Below are 16122 nucleotides of genomic sequence, written 5' to 3'. Positions count from 1 at the left end.
GGCCTGAACTTAATTAAGGCCATGTTAGTAATGGTGGAAAATTCAAACTCATGGCAGGTTTTCAGACTGACATGTCACAAGACTCTCCTCTGCATTCTCATGCGCAAACCTTCACTGACTTGAAATCATTTGTCAACTTATCATTGTTTTCTGGGCTTTTCAGCATTTCCACCATGACACTGGAAACTTGTCTCACCATTTCTGGGTGTTTGCTGTACTATGCAGCCAGAGAATTTTGAATGACTTCAAGGTATTCTAGGATATAGGGAAAAAATTATACAAGATTGTTTAATATGATTTAATTTTGGTAATTCAGAAACCAGAATACCAAAACAATGTAATTCTTTTAAGTTCTCTGTGACCTCCTTTTTAATACAGAGATCTAGAAATTGAAAAATTAAATGATTTTGTCAGGATGGAACAAAAAGTCAATGTTAGAGCAGAGAAGTATGGCCGTATTCTGCCAGTCTTGATCTATTAACCAACTAGGACCCAGCTCTGCTGTCTAAAAGAGGCAAAAGAATAAAAATCCAGTTCAAGGGCTTTATAGACTTGGAAGAGAATAAGCATATAGCATGACTATAGAAACTGGAAGTAGTGTGCTATTAATACTTGTTGACCACTGAAATATTTGAATATTACAACAAATTCTGCCTAAAGTACAATCTGAGATTGCTTTTTTCAGAAGTATCTATCTGGTTAGAAGTTTTATGCCTTTTCCAGTTTAATATGAATGATAGGTGTTTAGTCACCTACAGCTCAATATCCCAAGACAGTAATTGTACATAATTTACCAAAAAATAGTTAATTATCACAGGTTATAGACAAGAAAAGAATTAAAAGATAATTGAAATTAGATAATTACACCTATCAAAAGTATGAGTTTTCTTTCATTATTTTGGAAATCCTGGAATACGATTTACTTCACTATGAAGTCACAATTGAGAGAACCCATTTTAAAGCCAATCCAGTCAGTTACCTTTAGAAATGGATAAATAACTCTTGACTGTGTATGGCTTGGGTATCTCTCAGGGAACTGTATCACATGGTGGGACTGGGGGCAGACACAGCTCAAGTTGGATGACCCTGTGGGTGATCAACTGATTTATCAAGTGATTAACCCACCTACAGAAATATGTTTCTACATTAAGTATTTACTACCATTAAAGTAAATTTTTGCTTGGCTTGGTACGCCAACAGATTCAGGTATTTTATTCTTAACCACACCACAAGGGATCCTGAGTAAGAACCACCAACTATGACCCATATATTGTTGGTGAACCCTTACTTTGTCTGCCATGATGGTTTGGAAGTTGGCAAGATCAACCAAGGCTTGCTTGCCTGCTGCTGAGGCAGTGTAATAGGAAAGAACCTTTGTATTCTATTAGAGGCTAATCACTAAAGGGATGTTGCCTACAAGCTTAAGTTATACATAATGGCCCATCTCTGGGAACGCTGCCTCCCAGGTAATGGAAGCGTTAAACTAAAATATCTTTGTTTAAGTCACAGGAAACCTCCTGACCAGGCCTGCCTGTGAATGACTACAGGGAGGAAGAAATTAACACAATCCCTCTGGAGGCTGAACGGGACAAGGAAATGTTTGACTTTACTCCCTCCCCTTTTAGTATAAGAGAAGCCTGAATTCTAACTCAGGCAAGATGGTTCTTTGGGACACTAGTCCACCATCTTCTCCGTCTGCTGGGTTTCCGAATAAAGTCACTATTCCTTGCCCCAACAACTTGTCTCTAGATTTATTGGCCTGTTGTGCAGCGAGCAGGACGAGCTTGGATTCGGTAACGTAGTGGAGGCTGTTAGGTCTCCAGCGTTAAAGCATAAACACACTTTGCTTATGACAACAGTTAGAGCAGATGTGCTACTTAATACATGCTTGACTATGAGGCCAAAATGCAAATATTGAGAACATATTGAGACTTTTCCCCCCGTTTCCGCTTTAAATATTTCAATGAAGGTGAGCAAAAGGACATTTTTATTAATACTGACACATTAAATGCAGGCAGCAGAAAGCAGGAAGAGCTACCATTTCTCAAGTCTCATTTTGAGTATGTCTTCCCATCCTGGGCACTGGATGTGAACCCCAGATAGGCTCCCATCACAAGATGGTTTTTCCTCATGCACTCTCACACAGTACCAGGGCAATTGACTTATCAGCCTGACTCCAAGGGTAGCTCTTATTTGAAAGAGATAAGCTGGCATTGCTTCACTGTTTTCTAAGAATTTGGAAAATCCATGGTTAATGGTGTGGAGGGTATTTTCTAGTCATTCTGGTTTGCCTGCGACACCCAGATAAAGCCAACATGAGCTTGAATTTCCTAAGTTATAAAGGACCCAAATAACAATTACCATCAAGCTGTTTTTCAGTAGGGTTTTCTATAAGTCTCAGGAAGTCTGTTTGCGTTAAGGTTGTTTTTAATCCTCAACATCAGAAGAAACAAATTCATTCTCCACTTGCTAGACATACTAATTTCAAGCAGCATAATACCCCAAGTGTCTGAATGCAGATATCAAAAAAATGTGCTAAAGACATAAAGAACAATTCACAAAGAAGAAATGCAGTCAATGAACATATGAAAAAAATTTAGTCCTACTAATAGTCATAAAAAGGCAAATATAGTGATGATTTTTTTTCTCCTATCGAACTGTCGAATATTTTGTTTCAATGATAATATTAAATGCTGGCAAGAGCTAGATGAAGCAGACACACTTGTGCAATATTGGAGAGAATAAACTAGAAAAACATTTCTGGGGAGCATATTGGCCACTTATATCAAGGACCTTACAGAAAGTAAAAGAGCTTTTGACTCATTTCCCTACTAAGGGCTGTAACAGGGAGTGCTAGGTGGACCCAAATATCCATTCTCCCCTTCTCTTAGAAAAGAAAGGTCAGCTAGACTCATAGAATTAAGGCTGCATTTCCAGAAACAACAATGTCACTGAAGGAAAAATAGTATATAAAACCTAAAACAGTTTGACTCTGTTTGGAGAAAAAAAAAAACACTATATTTTGTTGACCTAAAACAAATAGACTGCCAGTTATTTTGCCAGCAAAAAATGGATTTATTTGGGATTAGCAAAGAATTGCAGTTTGGGTTCTACAATCATGGTGAGTCACGTGCAAAACCAGAATTCTTTTATAAAGGGAAAAGGAAGTTGGGAGGGAGATAGTAAACAAAGAGTCCATGGCTTTTCATTGGCTAAGTTGTGACTGGCTCTCATTGGCTGAGCTCTTGCCAGGGATGAGAGCTCCCCCTTCTAGCTTCTCAACACTATTTGAATTGAGGTTTATATATATATAAACGTCAATTATATATTGTAATATATATATTACAATATTTAACCATAGAAAAAGAATAAACAAATGTAAACCAAGATTTTAGCGACCATTATCTCTGATTGGTCAGTTACATGCTGCACCCAAATTCCAACATGTGTGTCGTGGTTTTCCCACCATGCAATGGTTCGACACCAGTTGGGTGTCCTATAATTCAACTCAATTCTGACACTATCTACCTGGAGATAACATCAGATTCCATAGGTTAAGGGCTCAGGCCCACAAGACTGCCCTTTATTGCAGATGCCAATTGCAAGCCCAGGTTGTCACCTGTACTTCTGACCAACTGGCTGTAAATCAGAGGTTCCCACGTCCCCTCCTCCGATTCAATTGATTTGCTAGAGTGGCTCACAGAACTCAGAGAAGCATTTTACTTACTAGATTATCGGTTTACTATAAAAGAATATAACTCAGGAACAACCAGATGGAAGAGATGCATAGGGCAAGGTAAGGGGTAAGGGCAGGGAGTTTCCATGACCTCTTCAGACATGAAACTCACCCTAAATCTTCATGTGTTCACCAACCCAGAAACTGTCCAAAACCCGTCCTTTTGGGGTTTTATGGAGACTTCATTACACAGTCAAAATTGATTAAATCATTGGCCATTGATAATTGATTCAACCTCCAGCCCATCACCTTTTCCTGGAGGTCAAGAAGGTGGGAGTGAAAATTCCAACCCTCTACTCACATGTTTGGTTCTCCGGGCAACAAGCCCCCATCCTTACGTGCATCCAAAAGTCACCTTAACACATAACAAAAGACACCTTTGTCACTTAGGAGATTCCAAGGGTTTAAGGAGCTCTGTGCCGGAAGTGGGGAGGAAGATCAAACATATATTCCTTATTATAAATCACATCTCAATCAGATTATGAGAAACATTTTTTCTTTCTTTATAATCATCTATACTTTCCCCCCAAAATACCAATTTTAAAAATCAGGAAAAGAAATGTTTAAAACACCACTAAAGGAGCTTCCCTGGTGGCGCAGTGGTTAAGAATCCGCCTGCCAATGCAGGGGACACAGGTTTGAGCCCTGGCCCAAGAAGATCCCACATGCTGCGGAGCACCTAAGCCCGTGCGCCACAACTACTAAGCCTGCACTCTAGAGCCCGCATGCCACAACTACTGAGGCCTGCGCCCCTAGAGCCCGTGCTCAGCAACAAGAGAAGCCACCGCAATGAGAAGCCCGCGCACCGCAACGAAGAGTAGCCCCTGCTCACCGCAACTAGAGAAAAGCCTGCGTGCAGCAACAAAGACCCAACACAGCTAAAAATTAATTAATTAATTAATTAAAAAACAAACAAACAAGGGACCATATAATGTGATTCATAAATGTTATACGAGTTAATACAGTAAGAATCCCTATATTATATAGTAATCATTTACTGTAACAGTATGACAGATAGTAATCTAGGCTACAGTAATACATGCTAAAAAGTTTGCTTCTTTAAAAATTGTTTAAAAATTTTTTTCAAAAATATTGATTTCCTAATCCCTATCAGCCTTCAGTTTCTATTCGAGATAGAGCAATACCCTGAATAAATTATGAGGAGAGGTGTCCCGCTGATTCCCACCAGGGTTCTTGGCCTTCCCCAGTCAATAGACTTTGACTAGAGGCCAGACAAGAAATTCAGGCAAGGCTTTATTGGGGCTCCTGGGGCCGCAGGAGGGAGTGAGAACAAAAAACAGGTTCCCTGGCTCACTCCCCAAGGGGGAAGAGCTGGTTCCTTACATGGGGTGAGGGTAGGGGTGTGTCCAGGGGTCAGGCTGGAGGGGTAGCTTAGGTGGTTTGCCCACCCCTTTGGTAGTGTTGAACGCAGGGGGTATGTGAAGTACCCTGCTTTTGCCCCCAACACCCTGTGTTTGCTCCCAGCTCTTCAGAAGTGGCAGGGTTTTTTTTGTATCTTTTGTATCTTGTTGTCTAGAATTTGCCCCAACTGCACATGCACACCGTTATTTTTTGTCCCTTATAGTTTTTTTGTATTTTATTACTCACGGAGACATTTGTCCAGGGGCAAGCATTGCAGCAAATCATCCCAGGTCCAAGCCTGTCTCAATGTTGCTCAGGGGTCATTCTGTGAAGTCACATTTAAAGGACAATTTAACAACCTACAGTAATTAAAACCCACAGTCATTAAAAGAGAATTCTATTCTTAGCAGGCGAACCGCAAAGCACATTAATGAGGATAGAAGTCATGACCCACCTTTGACCCTTCTGTTCTTCCTTATTCTGTTTGGGAAACCTCACAAGCCAAACCCTCATACTCTCTTCTTAGCCCCAGTTCAAGGACCTTATTTTCCTTTTCTCCAAAATTTTTTATGTGTTTCAACCTAATCTCTTTCCCAGCTATCTTGGTGTTCTCTTCAGTGATTAGAAGGTAGGGTGGACACAGGGAGGAAGGGATCCAGCAAATATAGGATTTTCTGTAGCAAATGGAGAAGGAAGGAGTGCCGTAAACACTGAAGTCATATAAGTTTTGTCCTAGCAAATAAAGAGCAACTCCACCCCAAAACAATTTATTGGATCCCTTGGATGTGTTACAGGTTAATTGAATTCAGAGTCAATGGTTATTTCTGACCTTGTCAAATACAGGCTGTGACTTCGGTCAATACAGTTAGTACCTCCATTTTTGAAAAGTGTTTCAGGACCATACAGAAAACCTATATCGATATTCCAACAACACCCACCGACAAATCACAATTTCTCATTGAAGAAAGGTAGAGCTCATGAAATTATCGGACTGTCACCACATCACGAAAAAGTCAGTGACTTAGAATTCCAAAAGCACATTTTTTGAAGCTAGAAAGAGACCTCTGCTATTAACATAAAGTTATTAATAGCTTTTCACTGTTAAAGGGTACCAAGAATTATGATTCTCATAATAAAGATATCACTGCGCTGACATGAATAGCATTCTCGGAGTTGTTAAAAGCAATGCATGCTCCTTTTAAAATGAGAGGGAAGACTTTGCACCCAATTTTTAAAACTTTTAGAAACACTTTATAATTCTTTGTTTGGTTTCATAGAATGATAATAATTATAAGTAAGTTTTTTTAAAAATCACACTTTTCCACTGCACAATACACATAATACTAGGTGGGAAGGATAACACACTGAAGAACAACCAGGCCTTCTATGCTGCCTCGGCACTGTCTCTGTAAGGCAAACCTTGGCCTTACACTTAACAATGACAAACTGTTTTTAATACATTGGTCACTACTGCCTCTGAGTGGTGGTTATTTTAAGAGTTTAAATTTCATTAATTTTAAGTCCTCTCAGCCTAATAAGAGAGAATTTTGAGACTGACAAAGTATATATCTTTTCAAGTTTAAATTCTGAAATGAGGTTATAGCTTAAGAACATGAAGAGTCTATTTAATTTAGAGCAAGAGAGTACAAAAATCTCATAAACGTACACAGTTGGCAGGCTTTGTCCATAAAATCTGGGTTCCACAAGGAAGAGGGCTCCCATGTCTCAGTGTTTTTCATCCGGGTAACGCTCGTTGACATCCATGTTTTGCCTGGCAGCACAGTCATTAGATGTGCTGGGCCACCATGTTTATGGAAGTTATCATCCATTAAATGCCTCTGTGGCAAGAAGAGCATTATTTTAAATCATCAACGCACCACAACTGGGATTTGTCTGTTTGCTGTTTCTAACAGTAGGGTGGTAGTACAATTTAGTTTGTCAAAAATAAAGATTTGGATGATGGTTCTGAGGACGGATGTAAGCAAGTGACATTGCAAGTTGCTGTTCCTACAAACTGCAGGTACATTTTGACAATTAGCAGCCAACAATATCATTTGCTCAAATCAGACCTAACAGAATTAGCATATTAGACTTGGGATTATATGATGTTGAAAGGTGTTTCTACCATCTTTTTCACTCTGAAATGAACCAAATGCACAAAAAAGGATAAAAAGAAATGGCAACTCATTCTCTGAGGAAAATAGAAAACACTAAGAATCCAAATCATGGAGAGAGTTGGGAAGAGCTGGCAAAGCACAGACTTCTCCAAAGTGATGAAACATCCACGGGGCAAGCCAATGACCCCTAGCGTGATACAAAATGATCTGTGAGGGTGGACTGGGCTGGGGGATGCAGACACCCCCTTGAACCCCACTTGACACCATAGGGTGAAACAGGTAAGAGCAGTAATAAATAAATGAGGTATCCAACCCAGCTATTTAGACAAACATAGACAAAATGGCTCCAAAAGAAGTAATAAAGATAAAAGCAGAAGTCAATGAGACTGAAAAATGATAGAACTAGAAGAATAAAACCATCTTGCTCTCTAAAAACAAAATGAAAATTTAAATAACCCAGATAAACTGTTATCTAATGTAGTAGTTCTCAACATGGGCAATTTTGCCCCACCCTCACCCCCAGCAGACATTTGGCAATGTTTGGAGATATTTTAGCTGCCACAACTGGGGTGAAAGGGGGTTGCTACTGGTATCTGGTGAGTCAAGCTCATGAACGCTGCTGAACGTACTACAATATTGGGACAGTCCGCCACAGCAAAGAATCGTTGGGCCCCAAATGGCCGTAGTGCCAAGGCTGAGAAACCCTAATCTAATCTAATCAAGAAAAAGGGTAAAAGAGTACATATAAATAAAATAAGAATGAGAATAGAGAAATAATCTCTCAAAGGCATTCGAAAAATTATAGAGCTGTTCACTCAAATCTAAGCAAATAATTTTGTGAATCTGTATGTAATTAATGATTGTGTCAGAAAATATGCATTATTAAAAGACACTGCAGAAAAGATAGAACTTCTAGACAAATTATCATAGAAGGAATAGAGAAATTTGAAAGAAGAGAGAGAATGAAAGAGAAATACAGTTGACCCTTGAACAGATCATTTTCATGCTATTTATTTATTTTAATATTTATTTATTTATTTGGCTGCCTCAGGTCTTAGTTGTGCACGTGGGATCTTCTGTTGTGTCGTGCAGGCTTCTCTCTAGTTGTGGCACGCGGGCTCAGTAGTTGCAGCGCGTGGGATCTTAGTTCCCTGACCAGGGATCAAATCCACTTTCCCTGCATTGGAAGGTAGATTCTTAACCACTGGACCACCAGGGAAGTCCCTTCATGTTATTTAAATAGCTCCAGAGCATAGAGTATGGAGGAAGTCTTCCCTTTTTCAAAAAAAATTGGAGTTACATATGATATCAAAACCTGACAAAGAAAATCCATGAAAAAGAAAATTACAAGGGAATTTCAGTCATAAATATCGATGTAATAAAACAAACTATTAGCCAGAAGATTCTATCAGCACTTTAAAGCAATAATACATGATGCCAGGTGGGATGCATATTAGTGATGGAAGTTTCAACATTAGGAAATCTAATGTAATTTACCATTTTATAATTACCAGTTTAATAAATCATAGAAAAATTATATGATCATCTTCATTATTTCCAAAAGACATTTGATAAAATTCTACATCTATCCTTTAAAAAAGGAATACCTAGGTACCTTATATCATGATTTTATGCATCATATAATATCTATAAGATATACACCCATACATTAATACGTAGTTACATTTAGTTAATTATAAATGTATGTGTTTAAGAAAAAACATATGTTTTTTCTTAATATCACCATGAAGAAGAGAAAGCCTCTTTCTCAAGACAGGACAGTCCAAATATTTCATAGTCCAGGATACAAAGATTATTCCAGAAATGAGCACACAGCACAAACAGAACCAAGTTGAGTTCTCTCACCTGGAACTGTGGTTTATTCTTGGAAAGAGGATTTTTCTGCTCTGAAGTGTCATTGGTATGAATTTGGATTTGTGACAGCAGAGCCTGACCAGTTCTTCAGAGGTGTGCAGAATTCAGTCAGATGTGCACAAAACTATAAATTTTTTGTCCTGCTAGGTAAGAAGGATATGAAAAGAATTTAGAAGAGAATCAAAGAATTAATAGCTGAATCCAGTCAAATGCTGAAATCATCTGGTCAGGGGCTTATAGTCTCAAATCTGATTTCAGAATTAAATAATGTATACAGTAATTTGAGAATGGCTGTGAGGCCACCCCATTTGATAAGCATGGACTCAAAGTCCCTGTTGGCTCAATGGCCCTTAAAGAGAGCTCTGTTTGTCCCTCTTGACGAAAAATACCCTCCCAGCATGGTACTCCAGATCTTATGTCCTGACCAAGACTTCTGGTTGCATTCAACTTCATCACATATGGAGATAAAAACAATCCGTGCACATTGGATATTTTAAGCACTGGTAATGCTTAGGAGAATTTGAGTACTTAACAGGTTAATCCAGTCATTCCAATGAAAAAGCACATTTGGTAACTGACTTAAACTTGAGTTTTTCAGGTGAAAGGAATAAGAGAAGTTGATTAAGGTCGTAAACAGTATGAGAACATTTAAGAGAATTTATGAGTCTCCATATGAACAATTTTAATGTATTTGACTTATCAGAACATCTAGGTACTTGGGAAGGTTAGTTTGTTAAACTAAGATTTTGAAGGACTTCAAAGAAAATTGAACATATTAAATTTACAAATAAAGTTTAAATATTTAAGAGAATTTTATTAGATTACAAAAGCACCCTTAAAAGTGACTGTTAACATTTGTTAGGTTTATAAATAGGTAAGATCTGTAATTTAATTTTTAAAGTACAAAGAAGAATTAGGTTTCTAAATTTGTCACTTACTAAAGAGTAGTAGAAAGGACTTGATAACTTATTAAAGTTATAAATTTTAGCAAAGTCAAATTTTGACTTACTACAGTCAAGTAATAATTTTGTATATGCCGATTAGACTCTGAGTAACCTTGAGTACAGACGCCACCCTCAGTGACACCCAAACACTCCCTTTGACAAGGAGATCACAAGCATCCCTTAGCTTGGAGAGCCCAGGGGTGGTCTCTGTTACTGTCAAGAGGAAGCCTGTCCCACAGCAAGGCAAAGCCAGAAGCAAGAGATGATAAACTCTTTCTCTGTGTCTCTCCCTGCCTGAAGCCTGACCTCCCTGAACTTTTGAGAGCCAGTACAGTCCTCCTTTATGCTTAATTTGAGTTGAGCTTCTCTTGCTTGCAAATAAAAGCACACTGTCTCTGGTGTTTGCAGCTCAGAGCTTCTCCCATCTTGTGACCTTTTCATCTTCTCTCCCAGCTTTGAAATTGACAGCTCATGTGAGGGTTACAAATATTTAACTTTCTGTGTTAGCTTATTTAGACACAGATAAATTGTTTTTAGTCCATTTTTAACGTGACTAGAAAAGAATCAGGTTAAGGTATAGCACTTTTAATATATTGATGGGACTCCTACAAATGAGAGGGGAAAAAAGACAAGACACCCGATAGGAAAATGGATAGAGAATAGTAATGTTCAATTCACAAAAGAAAACTGACCCCTCACTAGAAACAGAGAAGTGCAAATTAAAACAACGCTGAGGGCTTCCCTGGTGGCGCAGTGGTTGAGAGTCCACCTGTCAATGCAGGGGACACGGGTTCGTGCCCCGGTCTGGGAAGATCCCACATGCCACGGAGCGGCTGGGCCGCTGAGCCTGCACGTCCGAAGCCTGTGCCGCACAACGGGAGAGGCCACAACAGTTGGAGGCCCGCGTACCGCAAAAAAACAACGCTGAGAACTCACAGATACAGAGAACATACTAGTGGTTACCAATGGGGAGAGGGAAGAGGGGAGGGGCAATACAGGGGTAGGGGATTATAGAGGTACAAATTATTAGGTGTAAAATGAGCTACAATGATACATTGTACAACACAGGGAATACAGCTAATATTTTATAATAACTATAAATGAAGTATAACCTTTAAAAATTGTGAATCACTCTTTGTACACTTGTAACTTATATAATATTGTACGTCAACTATACCTCAAAAAAAACCACACAGGAAAAAAATAAAACAACCATGAGATGCTATTTTTACCCCTCAGATAGTCAAAAATTCAGAATTTCAATAAAAGCATTTGTTGGTAGGGACGTGGAAAAACAAGAACCCTTATGCATTGCTGGTGGGACCATAGCTTGTGTGTTCATTTGGAGAGCAATATGGCTGGATTTTGTGAAACTGAGAAACCTGTACCTTCAGATACAGCTTTTCTCCTCCTGAGTCTACTTCCCAGAAAAATTTTCTCATAGATGCATTGGGGCTTCTAGTAGTTAGAGACCATGAAGTTGTCCATAAAAACGGGAACAGATAAGTAAAATGTGCACCACCACGCATAGAGATTGCTGAACAGAAGGAAGGAAGGAGCTAGCTGTGCATATAACACCAAGGACAGATCTCAAAACCTCATGTTGATTGAAAAAAGAAAGTAAGGAACAGAATTGATTTAGGGCATGATAACATTTAAGTACATTTTCTAAAACAGAAAGCAATACATATGTTTCTCATGAACATACATGTAAAGAAACTTACAAAATCATTTGGAAAGGTATATAGTAAACATACCAGACACAGGAGGGGAATAATATTAGGAACGAGGAGTGAGGAGAGAGGAAAATAAAATAAAATCGTAAAAGAGAGGCTGCAGCGTAGAGTGATGGTGATTATATGCCATGAAATTAGTATGATCAGCTCAGTTCTATGCATCTAAAAAATCTTCATGATCGTAATTTGGAATTGAAAGAGGTAAAAGCAAAGCCAAGAGAAATAACATAATATTTCCCCTAAAGGAAATGTGGGCACACAAACTCAACAGAATGGCTGGTAAGCAAAGCCATTTTCCATGGATGCTAACAATAGAGTAAGTTTATGAAAGAATATTCTGTGGCCATGACAGAGGAGAAACAGAGCTCCAAATTACATAGAAACTATGATTGTAACTACATGAAAAGGAGAAAAACGCATGAGAGCACAGGGATATAGAAACAGTTATGTAAGGAGGGGGAATTATGAGTAAAATTTCCTGTAGTAAAAAAATCATTAAAATATTTTGAAAATAAGACACTCTGTAGAGCACAGGGAACTGTACTCAATACTCTGTAATGACCTATATGGGAAACGAATCTTAAAAAGGGTGGATATATGGATAACTGATTCACTTTGCTGAGCAGCAGAAAGTAACACGACATTGTAAATCAACTATAATCCAATAAACATGTTAAAAATAAATAAAAAATAAACATCCCAAATTCCAAAAAATAAGACATGAACAGAATATACGAATAGATATCAAAGATGAGAACCACATAACAACTGGCCTTCTTGGAAGACAACTATTTGTTTCGGCTTCCTTGCTTTCTTATTTTTAAAATTGTACTAGCTGGTCTTCTACCACATGCCGCAAGCAACGATGCTGAAAAAGACCTCAGAAGAGATGGGGAGGGAAGAGATATGGGAACATATGTATATACATAACTGATTCACTTTGCTATAAAGCAGAAACTAACACACCATTGTAAAGCAATTATACTCCAATCAAGATGTTTACATAAATAAATAAATACAAATAAAAAGTCATTAGGAAAAACAAAACAAACAAACAAAAATAAAGAGATGGCGAGAAATTCCACAAAGTGTTGACATCTGTTAGATGCAGCTACAGGGGTATCCACGATGTTCTTTTCTGTACTCTTGTGCGTATTTGAAATATTTCTTAATTAAAAGTAAAAACAGAACAATGAGATAGGATGCAAAATGCCTAGTTCAGAGCCTGGCCTGGAGGAGGCAGGTAGAAAACTTTGGTTCCCCTCCCCATCTGTGCCCCTACTCCTCCCCTATCTCCGTGGAACCCTCCACAAGGCCTCAGGCTTACGCCACCCTTCACCGGTCGCCACCTGCCCTGCTTATGGATTTTTACCTGTTGCAAGACTTACCCGTTACCATCGCTTAAATGGTCAAAGTTTTGCTGGAACCACTGGTCCTTTTCATTCTTCGCAGTTGATGGTGGAGGAGACCTATCTGTCTGGGGAAGAAGCTCTGGGCAGAGGAACAGAAGAGAAGCAGCAACGAGTGCAGCAGCCACCCAGGAGCTCGGCCCTCATTGTCCCCCTTGGAACAGCGTTGGCCCCGTTGCTCTATCTACTGCCCCGATACAGGTTCCCCAGGCATTGGCACTTTGTCCTTGGCCCCTGGACCTTCTTGATGTCAACAGTTTAAGACGCCTCTAACCACCACCCTGTGATTTAGGGGACATTCTAGTAAAAAGGGTCTAAATATGGGAGAGGGTGACATCTAGAACTTTCCCACCAGCAAGAGCCAAAGCTGCCTAACAGTGACCTCTCACTTGTTCTGCTGGGGAGGAGACCCCTGGTCTGTGGCTCCCAGGGCCGCAGGAGCCCCTGAGGGTAGGTGCCAGGGTGAGAGCAGAGGAGAAAAGTGCCTGCATTGCCTTCCACTGAGCAGTTTCCTTGACGTTTTTCCTGGGCCTATGAACAACCATGCCTCTCTGTTGTCTCCTGCTAGATACCTCTAAACTCCAAACAGAAAATGACAAGATGCCAACGAAAGCACCACGAGCCCGGATTGCACTAAGTGTCACCATCCTGCTTGAATCCAGGGCTTCTGAACCTTGAGTCTTCGTGTCATCCTTCCGATGTCCCTGGTTCTACTGATATCTGTCCCTTGCCAACTTCTCCCCCTGTTCCTCTTCCTTCCTCCTCATTCTTCATTATCTATCTGATTATCAACCACAAACACTACTGAGTTCCTACAAAACTTCCAGGGCTTCCTTGAGAGCTAAAGGCTGTTGATGGGTTCCCCACCACCGAAAGAGCTTCCAATTTAGTTGAGAGAATAAGAACTACATGAAATGCTGTAAAAGCAATTCGTGTACCTGTGCCGAGTATGAAGTGGGAGTGGTGGTGCCTGATTCTTAGGGCATGCAGAGCCTCCTTGGACAGTCCTGGAGAGACTTGGCCACTCAGCACCTCCTAACCAGGCAGGAGCCCAGTCCAGGTCTTCAGAAAGATTGAATAGCCAGTAAGAAAGGTCAAAGTTTCAGGTGGTAATGGAGGCTTTTAATGGTACAAGAATCCTGCCCTCTTGAGCACTCAGTTGCTAGCATTTTTCAGAGCTGAAAACTAAAAGAAATACTGTAATTATAAGGAATAAGAGGGTATGAGTTTAGGAAGGGCCTCAGACATGCTGTCTTGGCACTGACCCAGAAATCAATAATTACACCCAAGAAATCAACCTTGCTCTGATGGAAGGGTATGCAGGATAAACAAGGACCATGGGTGTCATGGCCTCAGGAAACCCTAACGAATCTGTTATCTGAGCATTACCCCAGAGCAGCTAAAGGATTCTTATCTTCCCAGTCTTAGTTCCACACAGGTTCCAAAGAGCCATATTAAAACAGGGAGTAACGGGCTTCCCTGGTGGCGCAGTGTTTGAGAGTCCGCCTGCCAATGCAGGGGACATGGGTTCGTGTCCCGGTCCGGGAGGATCTCACATGTCGCGGAGTGGCTGAGCCCGTGAGCAACGGCTGCTGAGCCTGCGCGTCCGGAGCCTGTGCTCCGCAACCGGAGAGGCCACAGCAGTGAGAGGCCCACGTGCCGCAAAAAAAAAAACGAAAACAAAAAAACAAAACAAAAAAACAGGGAGTAGCTTTAACATTAGTCATCTCTTGCCTGAGTCCTCTAGTGTTTTTCCTGGAAGATTAGAATGACATCATTGTTCAGGATGTGTTTCAAACTAACAGTTCAGAGATCCTTATTTGATCAGGCAACTCCTCCTTTTAAACAGTGGGTAGCTTATGTATTCTAGGATCCCGATTTGTTCTTTATTTGAGTTATTGCTAAGAATATCTGAATAAGGCCTAGATTCTTATTTTTAACCAATAAAAACAATAAGACCTGTATTTGCCCTCTACAAACACATACTCCTTCCATGCTCAGCAAAGAACTTTCCTGTTCAGAATTAGATAACAACATTAAAAGTTATGAGCACTGCCCCAGTGTTCACTGCAGCACTATTTACAGTAGCCAAGACATGGAAGCAACCTAAGTGTCCACTGACAGGTGAACGGATAAAGAAGATGTGGCATATATATGTATAATGGAATATTACTCAGACATAAAAAAGAATGAAATAATGACATTTGCAGCAACATGGATGGACCTAGAGATTATCATACTAAGGGAAGTAAGTCAGACAAAGACAAATATCATATGATATCACTTATATGTGGAATCTAAAAAAAATGATTTGAATGAACTTTTTTATAAAACAGAAATAGACTCACAGACATAGAAAACAAACATGGCTACCAAAGGGGAAAGGAGGGGGAGATAAATTAGGAGTTTGGGATTAACAGATACACACTACTATATATAAAATAGATAACCAACAAGGTCCTACTGTATAGCACAGGGAACTATATTCAATATCTGGTATGTAGATAACCTATAAGGGAAAAGAATCTGAAAAGAATCTACCTTGCTGTACACCTGAAACTAACACAACATTGTAAATTAACTATACTTCAATTTTTAAAAAGTTAAAAAAATAAAGACACCAGGAAAAAAAAAAGGAATGGCCACTGAGATGAAGAAGTAAGAGAATGATGTCCAATTAGAAATAATAAGATTCCAGGAAGAAATATTGTAAGAACAACTTCTCATGAAAATAGTGTCACAGCCACCCACAGATGGCCTTCAAGAAGCGAACAAATTGCAGAGGCTCTTGAGAAAGAAACTGGTGCAAATTGCATAAGAGGCGGATGACATTTAACATCCATGATCTTGGGCTTCCCTGGTGGCGCAGTGGTTGGGAGTCCGCCTGCCGATGCAGGGGACACGGGTTCGTGCCCCCGTCTGGGAGGATCCCGCGTGCCGCGG

General features: G+C 39.7%; 1 long non-coding RNA gene across 6 annotated transcripts in view; it reads right to left on the bottom strand.

Moving 5' to 3' along the window:
- The window catches only part of LOC137226147 (uncharacterized), a 69852-nt gene extending 55573 nt beyond the window's left edge, over positions 1-14279 (bottom strand). For 5 of the 6 annotated variants that reach the window (XR_010944200.1, XR_010944202.1, XR_010944203.1 and 2 more), the window contains exons 1-3: positions 9082-14279; positions 6765-8530; positions 5345-5423 (exon numbers count right to left, since the gene is read on the bottom strand). This is a non-coding gene — a long non-coding RNA (uncharacterized lncRNA). The remainder of the gene's footprint in view (positions 1-5344; positions 5424-6764; positions 8531-9081) is intronic. The other variant, XR_010944201.1, reaches the window with a different exon arrangement.
- Between the last annotated feature and the right edge of the window lie 1843 nt (positions 14280-16122).

The sequence above is a fragment of the Pseudorca crassidens genome, chromosome 6, assembly GCF_039906515.1.
Source record: "Pseudorca crassidens isolate mPseCra1 chromosome 6, mPseCra1.hap1, whole genome shotgun sequence".
Classification (NCBI taxonomy): Eukaryota; Metazoa; Chordata; class Mammalia; order Artiodactyla; family Delphinidae; genus Pseudorca; species Pseudorca crassidens.
The sequence above is the reverse complement of the archived record's forward strand: the minus strand, read 5'-3'. Positions and strand labels throughout refer to the sequence as shown.